A 19,768-nucleotide genomic window follows, 5' to 3' on the forward strand; every position below is an offset into this window, starting at 1 on the left:
CATCTCCTCCTTGATGTTCGGGGAAAAAAATTAAAATATCAGAAGATAAAGACGGCCAGGGACCCCTGCAGGGAAAGCCTCTTTGTCTAATGACCTTTCTAGGTCTCTGATAGGAAATACAATAGCCCAAGCTCATAAATCATAGTTCAGGCAAACATCCGGAGGGCAGGCTTTGACACTGTTTGCATATTCAAATGTCACCTCACTCATGAAAGAAAGACAAAATGTTTTTTTCTCTCAAAAATGTCAGCACGGGCTGGATTAGAAAAGATAATTCAGAAGTACTTCTAGAGAATAATTACCACTGTCACCTACCTGCAATGTAGTTAATGAATGGGGAGAGGGTTTTTTATTAGAAAAAAAATTATGATTATTAGAGTAATTAATCAGCTGTGTGATGACAGCTTCCCTGAGAAAATAATCTGCAAAGGCCAAGTAGCTACAGCAGAGCATTTTGTTGATAAAGCACCCGAAGTGCAAAACATTCTCCTACCATTAGCCATGAAAGTGCTTACATGGGTGGAATTCCATCATGTCCTGAGTACCCCTGCACTTTCTGAGCCAAAACATTCATTATCTCATTGGTTAAATGCAAGAAAATTTCATAACCTTCTGGTACCCCAAAATAAATAGCTTTTCTCCATCCTCCTTGTCTTATCTATTAAAGCTCAGCCCAGGGCAGCAGGAACTGATCTCTTGATGCCTGCAGGTCTGGGTGCTCAGCTCCCCCCAGGGATTTCTCCTTGCTGGGAAGCAAAGGCAGGGAAGGAGCTTCCTGAGAACACAGAGATTTCCAAACAATTATTCTATGATTCTATGAGGAGGACCAGAGCCCACCTGCCTTGGCTGCCCACCTTGAGCCATGAAGGCAGCAAGCAGAAAAGAAAAGGCAAATAAACAAACAAACAAAAAAATTAAAAAAAAAGGAGAAGGCTTTGGCAAAAGTGCTGCAGTTCAGCAGAGGCAGATTTGGGCTGCTGGCAGCTTGCACTTGGGCTGCAGTCAGAGGCAGCAGCTCCCTCCAGGTCCTGTCTCTGGCAAGGACATGCAGAGCAGTGACAGCCCCCAGAGCTTCCCCTCTCTCCTGGTCCCCTCACAGAGGTCTTGTCCCTTTGCCAGGAGCCAGAGGAGACTTCTTTTTCCTCCTTGGAGCTGGGTGGAAATAGCAAGGGGCCTCCAAGGCAGGAGCTGACAGGAGTGCCCTGGGCAGAGCACTGGGTGCTCAGAGGTTTTGAGTTTCCCGTCAGCATCTGAAGTGAATTCCTGGCAGGGAGGTGCCCTGAGGAGCTTGGCTGGGTTCTTGCACGTCTGCATTAGGGGTGATGCTCTCCCTGCTTTCCTAGGGGTACAATTTCTGCATGGCACAGCTCTCATCTCTGAAAGGATCAGTTTCCTGCTGCTGATGTCCCTGCTCTGTCCCATCCCCTGCCCCTCTCCCAGCTGAGCTCCCACTGCTCCCGGTGCCTGTGGGCAGCTCAGGGCCAGGATGGGCACTTCAGTGCCTGAAAATATTGCAAGGAGCATCCTGTGCCATCACCAGATCAGTGCAGGGCTTGCTTTAATGCCCCCTCACCCAGGGGTCCCAGCTGGTGGGAGCTGCAGGTGAATTCTCCCTGTGCCAGCACAGCCTCTGCTCAGCTCTGCCCTCTGCTCTTCTCCTGTTCCTTCTTTTCTCTCCAAATATATTTGGAGTGGTACCCAGGGAGGAGCAGGACCCAGACCCTGGGCAGGCAGGGGCTCTCTTGAGCTCATGGATATCTCTTCCCACTAAACCAAGAGTGGTTTCCCAGCAGAGTAACTACTGCAGGCACCAACAGATGAACAAGTGCCAAAGGCAACAGCTCACAGATACACTATTTACATATTTATTAGAAATTCAGTCCTGCTTGTGAGAGCAAACCACTTCTGACTTCAATTCCAGTAAGTAAACAACCCCACGGGCAAATAAAAGGGAAACCTGGATGGCCACTGTTTGCACAAGCTAATACACTGCAACAAAAGATTCTGAACATGGAGCTATTTTGCAAGATATGAAAAAAAAAACTGCTGCTGTTATTCTCCTTCTTGGTTAAACACTCAGAAAGTAATAATTGCAAAATAATGTAATTATATGTGATATCAGTTGTCTCACAGACTAACAGAAAGATAATTAATACTTGTTATTCTGGAGTAGCTCAGTTTAAAGTGCCCTGCAGCAATGAGCATCACTTCTGCTTTATCTGAACTTTTGCTGGCCTTTCTTTCACCATTTTTTTTTTATTCTGTGGGTAGTTTAGAGGTGAAAAAACACCACTATCTGCAGCTGTTATTGGAGAGGGAGCCCTCTGACTGCAGGAGGAGTGAAAAACCTGAGTGTAAGCCCTGAACTGAGGCTGAGCAGAAAGGATTCTGTGCCCAGCTCTGCCAGGGCTTCTGGAAACACCCTCAGGAAAGGTTTCAGGAGCAGTTCAGAGCTCGAGGGAATGGTAGAGTTAAAAAATCCAAGTTGCTGTTGGATGTCTGGGTGCATGAACTGGGCAGAGGGGAAGGGCTCAGCTGGCATCAGGCTTGGGGTTTGGCAGGAGGGCTCTGCCTCTTGGAAAACAAAATCAAATTGTTTCTCTCTGGTGATGCTGAGTGAAGCTGCCTCCCAAAGCCTTTACTCCACATCCCCCATCAGGTAGAGGTTCTTTGAATCTTTTATGTAGGCATACAAGCATTGGAAAAAAAAAATTAAAAAAAAAAAAAAAAAAAGAGTTCTTTTTCAGCACACCATGAGATCTCATAGGAAATATCTGCACTTGCCTAAAATGTCACAATTTTAAAAGCTCAAAAAGGATTTTTTTTTCCCAATTATACTTTTTAAACTCTTTCCCTCCACAAAATAAAAGCTGAGAAGCTGAAGTTATTCTGATTTCATTGGCTCTTGTAGGTGAGAAAAAGGAAATCAATTGCTAACCCGTAACCTGCTCAGGAAACAGCTCACCTCTTGTAGCTCTTGTTGAGAGAGAACATTTGATACTGACAGCAGTTCAGGACACAGTAAAAGGATGGATGGGCTCTCAGTGTCTGTTCCACACGCTTGCTTGAAATAGTTCCAGGTAGAGAGGGGTTCTGAAATGATGAGGAAGAGGAACAAAGGGTTTGTAAAGGTTATGATAAATGTAAAAATGTTTGGAGATGTTAGCAGTTCTAAAACCCATTATTTAAATTCACCAGATGTCACTCTGAAAGCAGCTTTCAGACACAGACTTCCTGTGAATTCTTTTCTAAGGGAAACTCCTCAGTGATTTTCAAACCCAGAGCACCCCAGGCCAGAGCCCCAGTTGAATGTCAGCCCTGTCGGGGTCACAAGTGCCTGGGGTGTTTGCAGATAGAAATTGTGATGAAGTGGGGTCACCCCTGGATGGAAACCCCAGGGCTGGTCCTCGGCAGCCCAAAAAATCCCTCCCCAGGTTTCCTCCTGGCAGCACCAGGCATTGCAGCTGGTGTGAAAGAGGCTCTTGGTGTCAGCACAGGACTCCAGCAAACAACCTTTGGGTGCTGGGAGAAATGATTAACAGATGTGTCTTCCCTTTCCCCAACAGATCTCCTTTGAATTGCAAAGTGGCCTCCTGCTTATTTGAAGTACAATATGTCTCACCTCCCAGGCACAGCTTATTGCTAATTTCCTATGCTGCTATGGATCTATGATTTATTTAACAAATTTCCACTCGGCAAATAAAACAACATTTGCTGTACCTGGAGGGTAGGTTGCAAATATCACAGCAGGGCCAGGCAGGGCTGCAACAGTTGGCAGGAGAAAAGTGGTCAAAATGATGAAGGGAGTGCCTGACTTCAGATGGAAAAAAGCAAAATCCCCTGAGTAACCCCACAAAGCAAAGCCCAACAACTTCAGCCAGGTTCTCCTGGGCAGCCACAATCCTCAGGAAGCCATCACATTTTCTGCTCTATTTGTATCATTTACATAAATTGACTCAGAGTACAATTCCAGGTGTTTGCTGAACCAAAGTGCTGAGTAAAAGCTGAGCAGGTTTGAACACAACAACACAACCTTGAACTTTCCTCTGAGCTTCAAATTAGGAAATAAAGAGGTGATGCTCTGCATCCCTTCTGGTACTGGAATGAGACCTGAGGAACTGAAGGGTTCCTGCCTGCCCAGCATCTGGGCAACAAAATCTTCAGGCATTGCTGTTTACAGATCTGTTGTTGGTTTTTTGGTTGTTTTTTCTTTACTTCATATTTTAAGTTTATAAAATATTTAGTGTAGGCAAATGCAGTCAAGTCATAATAGACTTGTCAAACTTGCAGGGGAAAGAGGCTGATTGTTTGCTCTCTGCAGTGTAAATAACTGAGACAAAAAGCAAGAAAACAAATCCCCTGCTCTGCTCTTCCTTACATCCTCTTTGCAGTCAGCATTAAAAAAAAAAAAAGGCTTTTTAGTAGAATAAATCTGAGTGTGAACACAAGAGGCCTATGCACCGTCCCTGTAAGAGAAGGGACCCTGAGGGGTCCATCTCCAGGGAATTAAATGCACATTTCTTGGCCTCAGCCTTGTGTCAGTCTTGCAGGAATTTCCCTTCCTGTGCTGGGGTGCAGGAATGGTGCTGGAATGGTGCTGGAATGGTGCAGGAATGGTGCAGGAATGGCAGCTGCAGGACATGGGCTGGGTTGGTGGCATTTTGCTTTCCCCATGGAAATATCCCAAGAGAACAGTTCCACTGCCCACTGTGCTTGGGCATTTCTTGGATCTGTCTTTCCCAGGGAAACCCCCCCAGTCAGAGCTAAACAGCTGCTAAAAAACCTTCTTGGTGTTGAGATCTTTGTCTTGCTGCTGCTTTCCAACTCTTTAAACTTCCAGCAAGGCTCCGTGGGCTCAGCTCCAGCACCCACCTGGGGAAGGAGCTGGACCTCAAACCAAGGGATCCTGAACCATCAGCTCCGTGGCTGTTCCCAGGAATCTTGTCTTGTTTGTACCGGGCTCTCCCTCAGTGACACCCAGCACAGCACAAGCAAAGCTTGCTGTTTAAAAAACAGTCAATAATGTTTGTGAAGGATTCTTCTTCCCCAAGGACACCTTTCAGTTCAGTCTCTGGGGGATGGATTGTTCCTTACACCAGCAGCTGACCTCTCCGCTTGTTTAAAATGTGGGCGTCTTCTGAACAAAAAAACACCATTTGCTAAATGAAGCAAAACACCATAATAGGTTTAATGATGTAGATTTATCTCCTAACAGTTGTTTTGAGATCACAACAAATCATTAAAATCATTAACTCTCCAAGCTAAATTAGATTACAGATCTTGGAGAATGTCTGGCCACTGCATGTGCAAAGCGCTGCCTCTTCCTGCAGTCATTAATTCTGCTCAGATTCCTCTGCAAACAATGAACCAATTCAACATCTTCCAAGTCAGATGAAACAAAAAAAGCCAACATCTTTGTGCGTGTGCATGTTTTGTTTCTCCTCCCAGGCTGTTCCCGTGACTGGAACATCTTTTCCCGGTGTGGCTGTGTCCCTGGGGAACGCCGTCTCCCGGGCAGTGGCTTCTGCCACTTCTCTGTCAGAAAACTGGGGGAATTTGGTCCCAGAACTACACAGGGTCATTAATAAACACTTAGAGTGACACCAAGCCCTGTGTAAAAGCCCATTCCTATGGCACCTCTGGATGGCAGCATCGTGAGCACAAAAGTTTGGCTCTGAGCATGAGATGCACGAGCAGATGTGGAGGGTTTGGGGAACCTGATAGGAATTGGCTGAGGCTGATGTGAGAGCTGCTGGCTCAGCACCTCCTCGTCCTGTCTGAGCCAAGCTGGAGCCAGAGAAACCCCATGGTAGATGCTGTCCTGTGTGTCCAGGAGGATGGAGCTCCTGGGAGGTTCCCTGCATTGCTCTGCTGGGACAGGGCAGGAGCTGAGGTGTCCAACGGGCCCTGGGACTGCTCTGGTAGAGGGGAGGTAAATCAGAGGGAAGTTGGAGGATCTGAAAAGGCCTTTTCTGCGCCCAGAGCAGGACAAAGGATTTAATGTGATGCTGGGAACAGTGATGCAGAGAGAAGCAGCTGCAGTGGGACCCATGCCTGGGTCAGGAGAGCATCTCCAGTTCCCTGCTCTGAAGGGAGAGGAGCTCTGCTCCTGCTGTGATGGAACTGCAGATGATCCAGGGCTGCTGGCTGGGGGGGTGGGATCACTGGAGGGCAGAGGTTGAGAAGCTTCAGCCCCTGGCCCAGGTCCTGATGTTCTGCTGAGCAATCCCATTGTTTGTGGCTCTGTAAAGTGACCAAGTGGTGCAGCTCCCCTGCAGGAGGAGGCTTTCTGTGTCTCTTTGTTTTGCATTTGAGCCAAATGCCAAAATACCAGGAGAAAGTTGCCTCCAGCATTTTTTCGGAGTTAGAGGGGGAGCATTCTAGCTCCTGACATGTTGGCAGGGGTTCTCAAAGCCCATATGTCAGATTCAGAAAAACAGTTCACATTAATTTTAAATGGAAATCTTAGACCTTTGCTAGGCAACTGCATCTCTCATTGCAATTCTACCCACAATTTACTCCAAATAGGCTTGACAATAGCACACTAAAATCTGAGTGCTTCAGCAAAACAGAATCACACCCTTTTGAGTGAACGTTCATCCTCATTCTATTTGTCTTGTGGCAATTAAAATAAGCATAAAATGTGCTTGGGCACAGTCTTGGTCTCGTGCCCATTTTAAGTATTAACTCCAACTCCTCATTGCTATTATTTAGAAATAATGTTTATTATGGATTGGGGTGTCCTACCTGGGGCCAATCTTTCATTATTCAGTTTAAGCACATATCAGAAACAGTTCTTCCCTCAAAGCATTATGATCTAATTGAAGAATGACATAGGTTAATATGTAGCTTAAAAATGTCTATTTGGTACCTAAAATAGCTTAGGCCTCCTGTGTTCCACTGCAGTAAGAAAGCTCCCAGGTTCCTGCTGTGTGTGGCAGGCTCTTGCTTTTATTGCCCTGATTGCCAGGGTTTGTCAGAGCTTCCATTTTGCTTGATAGGATCCCACGTTAGGAAAAGGGAAGGAAGGGCAGGAGAGTTTGGAAAGCTTTGCTAAGTGCAGCACATCTGGCTGCAGGCATCAACTCCAGCACATCTGAGACACGGGCAAGTGGTCACCTGAAGCTGTAAAAACTTTTTTAAAGCCAGGGAATGTCTGCTCTGTCCCTTCCTTCCTGCCCAGACCCTCCCTCCCCACCCTCAGAAAGCTGTAATTGCTCACTGGCTGCTGATGACAAAGCAAATATCAGTGGCTTTTTAATTGCCAAAGTACAGGAAATCAGCCCTGGTAAGATATGGTCTCAAGTTCCTCTCTGTCCTTCTGTTCCAGGTGTTGCCTTCTCTCATCAGATGGCAGTGGGGCAGCTCAGCACTTCTGTGCAAGTAAGTGACAAACATTTTCTGTTCCTTTGCAATTCCAGACACATTCTTTTGCTGATGAAACGTTTGTTCTCTGGGCTCAGACCCTTTCCCACCATCTCTATGTTGAACACCTTGCACTGAGCTGATGATGCTCCTGTGTCTCCTGCCTCACATTCCAGCCCAGCTCCCTCCCTGCAGACCCTCACCCCCAGCAAGAGCTGTTCCTCAGGAGAAGAACCAGAAATTGGCCCTTTCCTGGGGATCAATCCTTCATTTTCAATCGTTGTGTTTGGCACCTGGGTCCTGCAGCGATGGGTGGATTAGAAGTGCTTAGCAGATAATTAAATTTCCTGTTGAAAGGGATAGCTGGATGTAAAATCGTGGTAGCAGGAGCAGTGTGCATGTGGAAATCAAAGTTTCCATATGTTCCTTTCTACCCCAAAACACAATGGCAGCTCAGGATGGCTCAGCACCATCCCCAGAGGGGCTCTGCTCCTGTGCAGACTGCAGCACCTTCCAGTCACACAAACCAGGGAGAAATATGCTTGGTTGGTTGGTTTTTTGTTGTTTTTTTTTTCTCTCCTTGCTTCCTGCTGCCTTTGTGTGAGTTTGCACGTTTGCATCTTTCATCTGGTGTATGGAAAGCAAACTCCTTCCTCCCTGCTCCAGGCTTCAGCTGGTTTGGGTGGGTTTGGGGAGCAGAGAAGTGGGGGGTTTGGTCCCACACCAGTGGTAGGAAATGGCTTCATTTGTGCTTGAAAAGCCAGATTTGTTCTCAATGTGATGACAAGAGTGGCAGTGGCCCTGTTGTCAGATGCTCTGAGCTGGCTGGTACTCAGGAATATGGGGACAGAGGAGGAAAATGTGTGGAATCCCAGAGAGGGGAGAACAGGAGAGAGCAGAGCTGAGAGCTCTTTAGAGGGACACGTGCAAAGGCAATCAACAAAAACGCTTTCTTTTTTTTTACAACTCAAAGCATTCGTGCTTTTAAAGAGTGGAAGGCAGTCATTATTTTAATACATGTGCACTTGCTGTGGGCTCAGATAGCCCTGCTAAATCTGGAAACCTGGCTATTCAGAGCAATTTCACTTTTACAGACCCTGTTTGAAATTCTGGGCCTTTTAAGGAATGTGATAAAATTCCCTTTTGCTTCACTGAGGCCAGATATCACTGTCTGCTTTTATTCTTTTTTTTTTTCTTTCTTTTTTTTAATGTTAGCATAAAGGTTTGAGACATTTGTGAAGTCATCCCCTGAGTTACTTTCCTGCCTTTTTCCCAACAGCAGTGTCTGGTAAAGGGGTTGTGGTGGGGAACTTCTGTTTAAGCAGTGGACATATTTTGCCACCCCTTTAGATGCATTTTTGCAATCCCATATTCACTGCCAGTAATTTTGATCCATATTCATCCTGGTTCCCAAGTGATTTGCTCTGGTCTGGCAAAAATGTGACATGAATGGAAAGAAGGTCACTTTAGTTTCTATTTCCATTTTTTTATTTCACCAGCAGAAGTTTCTCTCTACCCTTTGTGCTAAGGGATGCAGAGGGATGCTGAAGTCTTTTTGGGGCTGGGATCAGTGTTCTCTGCCACTGGGATGGGAAAGTTGTCCTTGTACCCCCAGTAAATTCTTGGATTCCTCCTTGTGAGCCCCAGAAACCCAGCAGAGCATCTGGTCCTGCCATAGCCAGGAACATCTCAGCTACCTTGAATCCTGAACTGACATGGAACAAAGCATTTTCCAGTAGGAAAATGCAGATTTTCTGCCATTTGTGAAAATAAACTCCCCTAATTAACTTACACATATAAATGCACTCAGAATGAAGACATTAAGTTGATTATCTAGAAAATTGCTACCTTGGTAGACTCCCTAATGCTGCCTCTAAATATGCCAAGAATTAAATTGCTCTTGTGGCATTGTTATGTCACCACGATTCAATGCCTGCTGATGGAAAACACTGATTCCTTTTTTTTTTTTTTTTTTTTTTTTGTTTGTTTTTTGGCTGAATTTAACCCTTCATTCTGGAGAGTGGCAGCAACTGGGCCCAGCTGACCCTCCCTTTGAAAACCTCTTCCCATGTCACAAGTTCTTTTCATTGGAAAACCCCAACTGGGAGTTCAGGTGGTTTAGAGGTCAGGTTGAGATTCTTGCCAGGTTTGAGTTTATTTGAGCAGCTGAAGTGAGATGCCTAAAACGTGGATGACCAAGAAGAGGAAAATCTGCTGAAGGCATTTCCAGAGCAAAAGCATCTTCAGCACCAGGATGGAGCAGGGACCAAACTCCTCCTCCCAGCCATTAACAAATGAAAACCCTCGTTTGGCTTCGTTGTGAAAATCCTCATTTTTAGGGCAGTGACAGCAGAGAAATGATAGCTGGGACAGTTCCAGACTCATTCATGGACTTTTCTTGGTTTCAGCTGGTTTTGATGGTTCATTCTGCAGCTGGTGTGTGTGTGTTCTTGTCACCATTCAGGGACCCATGGTGTCCCCCAGGGCTTTGTCCACACAGGATTTCTGTAGGTGAATCCTTTCCTTGGAAGCAGGAAACTATGGCCTTGAAATCCAACCCCCATCTCCTGAGAGAGCAGGCATCATTTTTGGGTTGGAATGAAATTGTTTCAGAGTGTGGAGTCTGCTCATATCTGTCAGCTTCAGATGGCACAAGAACATATATATATATATATATATGTATTTTATGCAAATAAAACTTTGAGAGAAGAAAAGCTTTATACCCTGCATCATGGACCAAAGGAAAACCAGCAAAAAATTTACTTTCAAATCCTGATAACACTTTGCAAATCATACTGTGGCTAAAAGGCCAAGGAACTAAATTAAACAGAAAGCCAAATTTGAGCTTTAATTTACACAAGCTTGATCCGTGATTAGTGGAAGAGTGAGGAGAGAGAGGGCTACAGGACAGGTCCAGTCCTGATCCTTTTAAAATGAAGACTTGATTAACAGCACAATTTCTTTTGACTTTAATGAATACAGGGATTGCAAACTGCTTGCAAAGGGGCTTTAACTTCATTTGTCTTCCACTAGAGAATGTCTGTCTGTCCCCATAAAAATAAAAGAATTCCAGACAGATCTGATTTCTGAGCCAGAGCTGTCATCCTGTAATATTTCATCCTGTGGTTCCAGTACAGAATAGATAAGGTCTCTTAATTTATTAGATGCTCAAACCTGTATTAATTGCTCCATGTTAAGAATTACAGTATTTGAACCCATCCGTTAGCAAACGTCAGGATGTTTTTTTATTATTTTTATTATTATTATTATTATTATTTGGCAATTAGCAGCTGCAGTTATCTTGCTAAACACTGGTTAAATGGGTTCACTCTATTCCTCAATTTTCTGCATTTTGCTCTTTGAGAAGTCAACATGAAGGATCCTTCACAAAACCTTTTCCTGGTCAGAACAGGGACATTTCCTGTAGGATGCTCTTGTCCCTGGTTCTGGCTGCACAAGGCTCCCAATTACAAGCTCTTGGCCCTTGCTGTTTTCTTTAATTTTTTCCCCATTCCATGGGAACCCTGCTGCCTTCCCATCACTGCCCTTCTCCTGCCCAGTGCCTCTGCTCATACCCAGAGCACCTGGAGCAGGAGCCAGAGTGCTGGGCTGTAACCAAGTCAGGACTTCATGTTTTAACCCTTCCTTTTGTAATGCCAAGAGGCCAAGAATGGATTCTCAGTGCTGGAGCAGCTCAGCCACAACAGTATTTCAGTGCTTTAATTTTAAACCTTTGATATTTTTTATATAATTTTTTTTTGTCCTTCTGTTGAGTCTGAGACATAATAAGTTGTTATTTTTCTGGGCATCAGAAATCTGGTTAAATACTATCAGTTGCCTTAGGGCTAAGGACTATTTCATTGCAGACAGTTCAGACCCAATGTCACAGTTCTCCAAATGTCAGAAAATTAATTATGGACTCTTGCCAGCCCCTTTTACACCCCTCCCCATTCTGCTTAATGTCATGTTTAGAGACTTAATTTAGAAAACTATCTCATTAGTTCCACAGACCAGTAAGAAAAACATTTCTCACTTGGCATGCAGGGCTCTACCCAGCTCATCATTCACTGGGTGTAAAATGTGCTGATACACAGAGAGAAAAATCTCCTTCTGCTTAGAGACCTAAACTTGTGAGCAGTGTCCTCCTGCAGCTGAGAAACCCATCCCTGATCCTCACCTCAGCCCTGAAAAAATCAGAGTTTCTTGCTGCTTTCCAAAACCTGAGCAAAAAGCCCACCCTTACATGAATGTGGGGTTTTACAGGAGTTGTTTGGCTGGACCCATCCTGAGCAGGGTACAGGGGGCTGGGAAATCTTCAGTCTTGATCTCCTCAGCACAGGGAATTTACACCCTCACCTAAACACATGAATCTCCAACTCTTTTTCAATTTTTTGGAGTTCTCTATGGGGTGTAAATACAGCTCCAAGTGCTGCTCACATCTGCCTGCTCTCCGTGTGTTCAATCCTCCCTGAGATTCGTTCTTTATCACTAAATATTCTGCTATCAAGACTACACACACTTGATCTCACTCCAGGATTTAAGAGTGCTGGTACACAGAATTCCTTTGTATGAGATGAGACACTTAACCTTTCCAAAGAGAAGAGCTGTTTTTAATCATTACTCCTGATTTGCACATAGAGAGCACGAAGCCTAAAATCTATAAACATTTTAGGCTTTTTCGTGGAGTATCTTTTCCTCTGCAGCACTGCATTTACAGGCCATTTATTTCCATTCAAAAGTTTGAAACTGTGATTTTACTGCAACCCTTTGACAGCCGGACTGCAGCAGCAGAAGTGCTCAATCCATCATCAGAGCTGGGGAACGTGCTTCAAAATAAATAAATAATGGCCAAACCCCTTCCTTTTGGCTGGGATGCATGGGGAAGGGGGGGAGAGCAATTTGTTTAATGGATTTTATTGATTTACAGATTAAAATACTCAGAGGGTTAGATACAGCGAGACCCTGCTTTTCCACTGGAAAATCACAATCACTTACAGTGTCTTTGTGGAAATTCAGAAATTAAATGGAACTAAATCTATGGCAGTGTCAGCTGAAAATTGGCAGGTCCTTGAGGAGCAGAGAGGGGCTGAATCTTGCTGCATAGTTTATGGGCTCTCTTGGGTGTTATTGTCTTCATGTTCCCTCTCATCTGTGCTCTGGGTGGATTTTTGGAGAACACAGATTTTTGTCAGATTTCCCTGTGTGAGATCCCTGCTCTGGTCCCTGTGCCCTCTCCAAAGCCTTCATCCATCATCCATCCTCATCCAAAGCCATCTTCATCCAGGCTCCTCTGAGCCCTTTCTGCCCAGCCTCTGGGTGCAAACGGGAGGTGACAGCATCAGGATGGGTGCTGGGAGCCTCGAGCTCAGGTTGGAGCAGTATTCAAGTGGCTTCAATTTGCTGCAGAGTCTGCAGGTACCTCCTGAGGATGCACTTTGCATTTAAACTGTCTGTTTGTGCAGCCTGAGTGCTCAGCTCTGCCAAGGAGGAGCTGCTGGACTCAACAACTCAGAGCACAAATACAAAATGCAGCTCCCTCTCCCATGCACATCCAACAGTTGTGGTTTAAAACACGGATCTAAAACTTCTGCAGGCTGAGAGCCCTCCTCCCAACCCTTCTGAATTCAGACCATAGGAAATACAGTCTGGAATACAGGAATTGCAGTCCAGTTTTCCAAGAACTTGCACTTGGCATTGCTCTGCATGTCCTGTAGCTTCCTGCATCTTTGTGAGCTGGGAACAAAGCTGGGAACAAAGCTGCTCCTCCACCCAAATGGCAGCTGTGTCCACTCCTTTGCACACCAGTAAATGATTTCTCCAAGTCCAAGGCAGCAGAGGTTGTGGCTTTGTCTCTAATGTGATGTGCAAAGCTGAAGCCTTGATAAGCTGTGGGACTTCCATCCTCAGAGCAGGTTCATTACTGGCAATGAGTTCCCACTAATGTGCTGCTGCAACACCACAGAAGGAGAGAAAATGAAATGTCTCAGTACTGGAGACATAAATTACACTCGTCTGGACCTGGTTAAGAAACAAGAGGTGCTTAATTCAGCTGCACCAGGTTATAAATAGGGTGGGGACTGTGCCCCTGACAACCATTCGGGGATGAAGATGCTTCACATCAAAACCTCTGGGTCTTCAGAGACACATGTACTGAGACAATGATTATTGAATCCTCCAGATGTCTTTCTCACACTTCCTAATGTACCCCCTCTACTTTCCTTCCCTGAACAAGATGTGTGCTTAAACATCTAATTTGTGTAGGGGATTAAATATTGAAGTTTCCTCTAACGCTCTTTTGTTTTTCCCAGACAAAAAAAAAAAAAAAAAAAATCTGAGAAAGGATTGTTTTACCTCCACAGACTGAATACAGGAGATCACTTGAAGTGATCTGTTGTGCACAACCTTGCAATTACACGAGAACTCAAACAATGCCTGTGAGAAGGAGGACTGGGCCAGGCAGGTTTGTTTTGTCTTGTTGCCACTTGACTGGAACAGCTTGAATCTGGGGAGTACCCATTTTGCTCAGCAAATGGATACCAGCAGAACCTCCCTCGTTTCCACTCCTGCGTAGCTCATTGTGTTATGATCTATGGTTTGCATCTTCTCAGCAATTCAGACCTGCTGGAGGTGGCACAGTGAAAGTGGCAGCACTGAGACTGAATCCTGAGGGGAGTCCAAGGGCTGCAAACCCACCCTGCAGGCATCACAAAGCAGCCCTGCCCCCTTCAGCTGTTGAAATGAAAAATCTGTTTTCAAATAGGAAAGTATCTTGAAGCCAAACCCACTGGTGGAGCAGGGGAAGGATTTCCTGCACTGTTCTGCCCCAGCCCAGCCCTGGTTTGCAGGTTCCCAACCCATGGACAGAGCAGCTGAAGGCAGCTGCAGACCTTGAGCATCACAGGTGTTTCCCAGGAGCTGCCAGAGTATAAATGTCCTTAATTAAAAGGGATAAAGAGCTCACAAAAGTGGAGCAGGAGGTGTGAGGAAGGATGGATAAGTATGTCAGGACTCTCTTGGAACAGAGATATCCAGGGCTGGGCAGAAAGTGCTGCTGGTGGCTGATGTTTGGGGCTGGGAGTGAGGCTAATTCAGTGTAATGAGAGGTGAACGGTACTCAAGATGCTTCCACTGCCACTGGAGACCCCTTACAAATGATTTTGCTCTTTCAGTCATTAATTTTTTATGAAGTTTAATAGGTCTGCAGCCCAGAGACCTGCCTGGGTGTTGATTAGCTTCATAATTTCTCTCATTAATGTAGAATCTGATTAGCCCCTGTACAAGCATTTCATCTGATCTGGCAAGCGGCATTGTTCTGATATTTGGAATTACAAGTTTACTTCATCAAGGGAAATAAAACCTTAACCCACTCAGGCCCAGTAGCCTGCTCTGCTCTGGGGGTTGAGAGCCCAAACCCATCATCCGTGAGCCCAAATATCTGCTCGGGATGGGAGCATCTTGGGGAGGGAAAACCTGCAAAGCTTCGGATCCTACAGACTGGACAGAAACCTTTAGGAACAGGAGACTCATCCTGCTGGCTTTGTGCTCCAGCCCTGCTTTGGGGCTCCTTTTGTGAAAAGTTAAAGAAGCTTTATGAATGACCTGAGCAGCTGCAGCTGGAGCTGAAAAACACCCACTGCTAATCCCAGGTGAATAATATCTCAGCAGACTCAAGGAGTCTTTTACCTGCCTGACACCATTATAGATGTCATTAGTTAGCAGGGATAGTCAGGGGGTTCAGAGCAGGCATTAAGTGAGATTGCTTGGGTCATTATTAATTATGCAGATTCTCCATCTTCTTCTGTCAGAACCCAGGAGTTAAATAAACACAAATGGATCAAACTGCTGTGCAATAGAAACTTTATGTTAATCCAGCAAAATGCACAGCAGGAGGTGGCAGCTTCATTAATCTCTGGTGGATGGAAGCACGCAGGGACTCACAGAAATATTTGTTTCTGTTCACCAGGTAGTGAAATAGGAAGTGATATTTATAGCACCCCAGCACTCACGTTAAAGGATGGTGCTTGGTCTGGAGAGGCTACGTGCTGACTTGACAAATAATTCAAGAGAAATGACGTCAGAGGGACAAGGGACCTTGTGTCCCACAGCAGGGCACAGCAAAAAAAAAAAAATGCTGTTTCCATTGCTTGTGCCTTAAAATTGGAGCTGAGACAGCTGACCTCATTTCACACAGGAACACGGATTTCCTGGAAATAAAAAGGCATTTGGTGAGAGGGACCCCCAGGTAGCCTGGAGTTTAATGGCAGGAAATCCCTCGGGATGTGGTAGCCGTGTGGGCAAGTGCTTGTTCAGCCCCATTTGGAGCAAGGGTGTGAGCTTCAGATGTTCTCATCCACCAAAGTGCCTCCCACCCCAAACTGCTGCTTCTGAGGAAGAAAAAGGCTCTTTCTGACCGACTGGAAATTCTACCCTAGGTATAAGAAATCAGAAAGTTGAAAAACAAGTTGGCAAAGAAAGTCCAAGGGCAGCAGCAGTGGCTTCCCAAGCATCTCTTGAGTGGGAAAGGGAGAAACAAAGAGGTTGGACACAGCTTCCTCAGAGCTCCTTTCTCTGCAGCTTTCCACGAGGCAGCAAGCACTGTTCTACCCTATTTATCTGTTTCAGCTTGTGGCAATGAACACTTTGCCTCTGCTGCCAAGCAAGCTGGGTGTCAAATCAGTACAGATGTGCATAATTCAAGCTGGCACAGAAACTGATGGGGTTTGCATCGGACATGTTTATTTTCTTCTTGCAAGGCTTAAGCATGTCATTTGCTGTCACACATGCCCTTGTGAAATCTTGGCAAGAAATCAATTTGATTTTCAATGTCAAGCAGCTTTCTTTAATGTCTCTAGATAAGGTTTGTGTGTATTCTGTGCTGGAGGAGTTCTGCATGTACCACCTGGGGTCAACAGCAGAAAGCTCTCTGAAATCAGTGGGCACAACATTTCCAGCAAATCTCTGCAGAATTGTTGCTTCTTTTCCATCTCTTTCATGGATGTTCCCACTCTCACCTTCCAAAGCTGCATGAAGGACATGGCCTCACAAGTTCTTTGTGTTGTCCTTTTTGTGTGGGTCAGGGCTGGGTTTGTTGTTATTGGTATTTTTTGGATGTACAACACTTCCCTCCAGCAGCCCAGCACATAATGCTGAGACCCAAAACGTGTGGATCTGAAGTGACCAGAGGAAAAGACACTTTTGCCCAAGTGGAAACACCTAGAGACAGAGTGTGTAGGGTACTGTCATCTGCCTGTCAGTTGTAAATGTATAAAATTACACAAAAAAATCTCCCAGAACAGAAAGCTCCCACGTTCCAGCATCATCCCAGTAAAGGTGAGTCTGCAAACGCCATGGCTGGGTTTTCTGGTGTTGTCCCACTGGTGTTTTCAGCTTCAAAGGGCTGGGACCCCAGCTGGGTGCTGTGTGATCCCAGTAAAGCCCCCCAGGAAAGGGCAGAGTTTGCAGGGCAGATCTCAGAGGTAACACTGCTGCCATTCTTGCCATTCAGAAAATAAAAATGACTCCCTCCTGAGCGGGTGCTTTATGCTGTTAAAGAGATGCTCTGTTTTTTGATGCAGACAAGTAGCTGGGACTTGTGTTCCATGGCTTCCTCCAAGCAGCTGCTGATGGTTTGGGATCCAGCTCTGTTGTCCTGAGCAGTCCCTAACAAGAACAATTCTGTCCTGGTCTCTTCTGAAATGTGCAGTGACTTGCCTGATGTGCTTGCTTCTTTCCACCTTGTGTTGGTTGCTGGGGCTTTGCTTGTTCTCTTCCTTCCTCTGGTATGGGCAAAGTAATTCCTCTCTGAATTAGTTATGCTTTGGGATTAATAGGGAGCAAATGAATACAGTCCAGAACAAATGCAAACTTGTCTTTAGCAGAGTGTGAATCTGTTCCGCCGCATGATGCACCATTTTTTTTTTTTTCCTGATTCTGTTTCATTTCACCCCTTCCTTCAACAGAGTAGTTAAAAGCTGTTGCTATTTATAAATTGACTGCACAGATATTCAGTGTCAGACTGTAACACTCCATACAGCCTCCCCTGGGAGCCCAGGCACGGAGGAGAGGTTGCCCCTTCCCTCTCCATGGTCTCTCACCAGGAGAGGCTGGATGGGGAGCAGGAAAGCTGCCTTGGAAAATGTCTTTAAGCAGATGGCACCAAAATCTGATAGCACTTCGTGAGTGTGAAATTCATTAACTCCCCTCCCAGCTCCCCAAATTAATATTTTTAAGCCAAGTATTACAGAATTTCCAGTCTTAAGTTTTGTGTTCAAATAGTTTTGCTCTGGAGAGCTGCTTCTCAGCCTGAGGAGCTGCCTAATGAGCCTGATGACTGCAGAAAACCCAGCTCCCTGAGCAGGTTTAAGCACCAGTAACTACCACCAACTCTTGCAGAAAAAAACCAAACCCTCAGCTCCACGGACTCTTGGCAAGCAGCTAGGAATTAAGGGAAAGAAAAGGCTTTGAAGTTCAAATGTAGTACAGTTTTTGCCTGGGTCTGTCATTTCTCTGTGTGTTTATGAGCAGCTGTGAATGTTTGTCTAAGTTACATCAGAGTTTGTTATTCCTGATCAGGTTGGGTTTGACGTGTGAGTGCCTATGAAATCTCCTGCAGTCTCTGTGTCCTTGTCCCTTCCTGTTAAAGGGGTTTGAGGAGGCTGTGGCTCAGCTGTGGCTTTGCTGGGTGCTCACAGGAGGGGCTCAGGACTGGAGTTCACAGCTCCTGCCTGCCTGGCAGCATCACCCGTGCTCAGCAAGGCAACTCCTCCCCTCCCAGCCTGGGACAGGGGATGGAGTGCAGGGAAAATCTCTCTCTGCTCAGCCTTGGGGACTCAGCTTCTCCCATTCCTTGATTTTAATGCCACAGGATTGATGTCTGTTCCTCTGCAACCCCCCCAGAGCCCTGGGATTCCCTGTCCCCAGGATGGGCAGGCTCAGAGCCAGGCAGTGCCCAGGCTGGGGGGTATCAGGTGCTGCTCTCAGAACCCCTCTGCGTGGTTATTCCTGTTTGTTATGGAACAGTTTGCATTCCCAGAAAATGTCTTTGTACTGTTTTGCTCAGAGGAGAGAGGTTATCATAACCTCCACAGCACTGAATATTTTTGAAGCTAAGTGGAGCTGCAAAACTAATGTAAAAAAAAAAATAAAAATACACAAAATGCACACCAAGATGTGATTTATAATGCAGGAACACTGCTGGTGTATCCAACAGGAAAGCCAGCAAATTCCACCGTATCTTAACTTAGCTTCTTTCATCAGAAAACTAAGAACAGCAAAGCAGCTTTTGCATGTTTTTATTTCCCAGTGGGTGACCTCATTCTTGTAGAAGAATGTCCAGGATCCTCTTTCGTTCTGCTTGTAATGCTCAGGTATTAGAAACAGCAGCAGCAGCTGAAGAGGAATTAGGAAATCCAAGAAAAACTTGCTCTGTTAGGAAACAACAAGCTTTCCTGCATTGTTGTGCCCAAATCCTAGAGATTTTTCCTCTGTCCTTGAGAGGATGGATCCATTCGTTGTCTGGGGAGATGTGGGGAGACAGAAAGCTTTGAATAAAGGCCTGTTAGATCAGTTTATTCACACATGACACTGCTCTTGTTCCCCTGGAGCTCCAGCTGACATTAGCAGGAGTTTTGCATGAATAAGAGTGGAATAAAAAACTCAGGATTTGCCTCCTGCTATTTTATTCCATGCATTCAGACCAAAGGGAAAGTACACACGAGCAAATGAGATTCTCACCACTGGCTTCAGTGGCTTTGGATCTTTTCTTCAGGTAGGAATATTTCCATTCCAGACAGGTGCAGAAAAGTACTGGAGTTTCTTTATTCTTGTTACAACTAAACCTTGTGAGAGACCAAACTTTCAGCTAATTAAATCTGTTATTCCCTGGCTATCTGATTTCTGCTTAACACAGGTTGTCTGTCCAGTCTCAGGTTTCTGATGAAGATAAAGTGCAGTGTGAGGGAGGGAGTTCTGCATCCTGGAACCCATCCTGCCCTGTGCCTGGGGTCTGTGCACAAATCCCTCTTGAACCAAAACCCTTAAAAACCAACCAAATAATATGCAGGGCATTGCTGGAGTTTTAGTGAGGGTGTGTGATTACTGAGCCTGCCGTGGATTCAGTTATTATTATTTATTAACCATTACACCAAGCTTTTTAAAAGGGCAAACAAAAAATGGCAGAAGATGTTGGCCAGGGATTTGTCCTTTTCAGGACATGTTCTCACCTGTGCAGGGATCTGGTGGGTTTGGTGATGATACTTTTGAATCAACACCAATACTTTTCAAGACATGAAATTGTGGGTCAGGCAAAGAGTTGTCATCTCTCTTCCTACAAACGTTTCATTCATCTCATGCTAAACCAGAGCAGAATTAAGGGGCAGTGCAAGGAAGTTGGTGAATTTCCTTA

The 19,768-nt window shown here is 45.4% G+C and overlaps 1 long non-coding RNA gene across 1 annotated transcript in view; it reads left to right on the forward strand.

The window, feature by feature from the left end:
* LOC139807610 (uncharacterized) overlaps positions 1-19,768 on the forward strand; it is a 51,544-nt gene that overhangs the window by 23,093 nt on the left and 8,683 nt on the right. Inside the window, exon 2 of the long non-coding RNA XR_011730630.1 lies at positions 7,331-7,383. This is a non-coding gene — a long non-coding RNA (uncharacterized lncRNA). The remainder of the gene's footprint in view (positions 1-7,330; positions 7,384-19,768) is intronic.

This window comes from Heliangelus exortis, chromosome 25 (assembly GCF_036169615.1).
Source record: "Heliangelus exortis chromosome 25, bHelExo1.hap1, whole genome shotgun sequence".
Taxonomy (NCBI): Eukaryota; Metazoa; Chordata; class Aves; order Apodiformes; family Trochilidae; genus Heliangelus; species Heliangelus exortis.